The following is a 4,313-nucleotide window of genomic DNA, read 5'->3' on the forward strand; positions in this document are numbered from 1 at the left end:
AGTTTCCAGAAGGAAAAAACCATGCTACCCTTGCCTGAGACCGGCGAACTCAGCCGTGTTGTGAAAAAGGCCCATAAAAATTCTTCACGCCATCGACAGAACTCGGAACTCAGGTCTTATCCACCCGGTGTGGGTGGAGGACTGCGATTCTACCAACTGTGCTACCTACGAGGGGCCCCTTACTTAAATCGAAACAGAAGGGGTTACGAGCTAAAGCAGCTAAGGTATCAGTACCTTATGTCTGTAATTGCGTGTGTCCATTGGCCGGTTTGCTGTTTCCTGGGCGAAAAACCATGTGACCATCTTTTGTGTGAGATCGACTAACTCATTCACGTTGTGAAATCGAAGTGGAAGAGTCATATAAAGTCCAGCAGATGTGGCAGGCAAGTTGAATAGGCACTTTGCAATGATCTTTACAATTAAACGTCCTTTCGAATTGTGAAGGTAATGATGATAGTCACTGTTAAGCGATATAATGATCTCAGGTTAGATCGAATACAGAATACACCCAGTTATACTAAAAGAGGCACTGTGAGTGCACACGTTTGGGGAATAGAAAAATACAGGATATACTTATGAGGAGAGGAGTTAAAAGCACTTAGAGTTACGCTAGAATTAGATATAAAATTTATTATTCAGTGTAAACCTCTCTTCCAAGAGAGGACTTACAAAGTAAGGAAAAGGTGTTATTGCCCCTTTATATAAAACAATGAGATCAAATTTAGAATATTGTGTTCAGGTCTGGAGGCCACACTTGTAGAAAGACACAGAGCTTCCAGCAAGGGTTTAAAGGGCTGCTAAATTGGTTAATGGGTGCTAATTGATGTCTATCCATATGATGAATGGCTTAAGAGTACGGAGTGCAAAGCTTGGCAACTTCAGGGTGGAGATGTACAGTTGCGAAATATGTTTTATATACCTGACTGAGTAAAATGAATAAGGGAGGCATATTTTCACTGGTGGGAGAAACAACGTGGGGTAATTAATATAAAATTTTAAGAAGTTACAGAAGGCTGGACCTCATGAAGTTTATCTCCGGCCAGAGTACTGAAAATCATTGGAATAAAATTCCTGACAGTAGTGGAGGCTGAGAGTTCAGTCAAGTTCAACGTGGCATTGCATAATCTGTTGGCCATAGAAAGTGTGAGTAATTGAAAATTTTTTCCCTTTTTTTTTTTTAACATTTTTTCGAGAGTTGTTTCCGTTCAAGGTATGCTTCCGCCATCTCATCCGCAAAATTTAAGACAACAAAAACTAACGGAAACAGTAAAAACTGCTATAATTTGAATATCCGCCCCCACCCCCACGAAAGAACTCCCAAATTCAAACCTAAATAAAATAAACTTGTAATTCTTACAACTGCATTAAATGTCAGTGTGATCAGCCTTCTCTGTGCAATCAAAGATAATTTTAGCCTGAAAACAAGATAAATGCAAACTTTTAACTTGGGTGGAGCATCGTCTGGGAGTTGTTAAACATGTTACACCTTCAAACACACACACAAGACTGTCTACGACACCAAGGGCATGCTGTAAATACAGAAGTCTGTACACTTGTTTGGGTGCTTTAGGGTGGTTTCATCCGCACTCAGCGATAAATGTGAAGAGGTCACGACCTTCGCGTTATAACAAATACTGCCGATTACGTCAGGTTCATTGTGATAGGAAACAGGCTTATCTCTAAAAAAAATACAGTCTACCCGTGACAGTCCTAGATAGCAGCTGCAAAAGTTGTTCGAATACTGCTTTTCCAATTCTTCAGCCAATCTAAAAGCGATGTTAATGCTCAAAAGATCCCTGATGATCCCGTAGCACGCCACTGTTTTTCTATCGTCTAGACGTCGCAGCAACAGGTGGACACCGGCCTGCATGACGCCTGTACGTCATCAATCTGTGCCCATCGGCTCGGCTACGGATACACCGCGTTCTTACTGCCTATATAATAATTTAGTGTCTGCCTACCACAGCAGTTAAGCCTAATATTCATTGAAAAAGCCATGGTTTCCGTGCAGGAGATCATAGGAGATTTGAAAAACCTATCTATAATCATTTATTCATATCTTGGGCCGTATTTCGAAAAAGTGGCCCAATTATCTAGCAGTTGCTGTTATTATTTTAATAAACTTAAAACGGCTTTTGTAATAACTAGATGGTGGCATTCACAATTTTCAAACGACATTATTAGTATTAGGTGTTATGGGGCAAACGATGCACGGAAGCAAGCTTATATAACTACGAGGGCTGTTCAATAAAGAATGATCATAATTTTTTTCACAACATCCCTTTATTAATCATCAATATTTTGACGGTCCTTTTCAAAGTAGTCCCTGTTTAATAAAATATACTTACTCCAACGTTCCTGCGATTCTTCAAAAACATGGTGGAAGCCACTTTTTTGACATGCATTCGAGAATCGCCTTCAATGTCTTTACAACTTCTGATGACTTTTCTAAACGTCTTCCTTCTTCTTTAACTTTAGAAATAAAAAAAAAAATCGTATGGTGCATGGTCAGGGTTGTAGGGTGGATGAGGAACACTAACATTAATGCGGGCTGAGTACTCGGTGACAGTATGAGTGATAATGTGAGATCTCGCATTGTCGTGATGCAGCATCCACTCACCTGCGTGCAGTTGTGTTCGTTTGCAACTAATGTGATCCAGCAAAGTGTGCAGTACAGTTTTGTTGTAAGGCCCCGTAACACTCGTATGACGTGGCACAAAATACGGTAAACCATTCCTTGAATGTCAAAAAAAGAGATGACCATAATCTTCCCTGCAGAAGCCACAGCTTTTGCTTTTTTCGATATTGGCTATGACTTAGACTTCCAAACAGAACTTTGTTGAGTACTCTCTGAGTTGAAATGATAAAGACATTTCACATCCGCCATTATCACCTTGTACGTATTCCAGAGAAGGCTTTCTACGCACCTGAGACACACGTTACCAATTCCAGGACAATGCAACTTACGACACTAACTCTTCGCACCTGAATACCTTTGGGTTGGTCGGGTGCCGCTAACACCTGGCTTGCCAGATATGGGGTGCCAGCATGACGCTGTCCTTTGCAGACATTCCTTGTTCTATAAACTGTCTTCTTTTCCCTGACAATGGGTGTGCTTCGAATGCCAGGGGTGATTCCCACTTCTCCCCTCCCGCCTCTTTGCTCCGCCGGAGGATGCCTTCTTTCCTCAACCTCCCACTTTGATTTCACCCCTGAAGAAGAGCAGCGAGAGTACTGTGGACCCTGGTTCACCTCCCAGCGTTGGTGGCGGGTAACGTGGAGCCCCACTAGGGGCCCTGCGGCCAAATAGCCATAACATAACAACAGAACCCGCCCAACACTTTCACATAAACACACTACATTTTTTCTGGCTTTTACAGAGGTAGTGTATACATCACAAGACTGCTATGGCGCAGATATGGGAAGCCACCGGTGGCGCTTTACCCGAACACTATGTACAGAACCTCACCATCTTCAGTAACCATCCGTTGCAGCTTCTGACAAACAAACACATGTGATATGTAAATAGTCATGGACTAAATGGTTGGTTTAGAGATTTCTTAGGCGCATCGGCAACTATGGCCATAGTGCGCCAAGAGTAAATGGTCATGCGTGCTTCCTACTGTTATATGGAAGTGTAGATTCACCATAAGACTCTTTTAACATTTCATACGCTTCAGCTGATGTTTTCTTGAGACGGACACAAAATTTGAGAGCAACGTACTGTTCCCCACGTGTCACATCCATTGCTAGATAAGCGAAACTGAACAGGTATAAACTTGACCAACCGCCAAAGTCACACCGTGCGCACGAGTCAACTGCGCAGTTGATATGTGATGCAGCTTGATTTATTCTTTAATTCCGCAGCTCAGCTAGAAATAGCAAGCAGTACGGTTGTTCATGAAAAACTATGATCATTCTTTATTGAACATTCCTCGTAATAACTGCAGTACTAATTTGAAAAAAAAAAAAAAAAACAGCAATTTTTAAGTAATAATAAAAAAATGGTGGCTTTCGAAATTGGCTCCCTCTCTCAGCTAGCACATGCAGATAAGAAGCACACAGAGAAATACTGCATACTACAGTACTTGGTTTAACTGGAATTAGGATAAATCGCTCTCGAAACGATGCAAATTAAACTTCCCTTGAAATACTAGATTATGTAATTTAAACAAATAAGAATGGAAAGGAAGTCAATTTCGGACATTTCCGCATGGTATGGAAGAAAATCTGTTGCAGCCACTGTGCTAGCCTTCGAGGCTAATGTAATCAGTAACAAAATTAATAGTTTCAACTGGGGAGACAGATTAATA

Source organism: Mastigoproctus giganteus, chromosome 7 (assembly GCF_048544385.1).
Source record: "Mastigoproctus giganteus isolate SK-2022 chromosome 7, ASM4854438v1, whole genome shotgun sequence".
Taxonomy (NCBI): Eukaryota; Metazoa; Arthropoda; class Arachnida; order Uropygi; family Thelyphonidae; genus Mastigoproctus; species Mastigoproctus giganteus.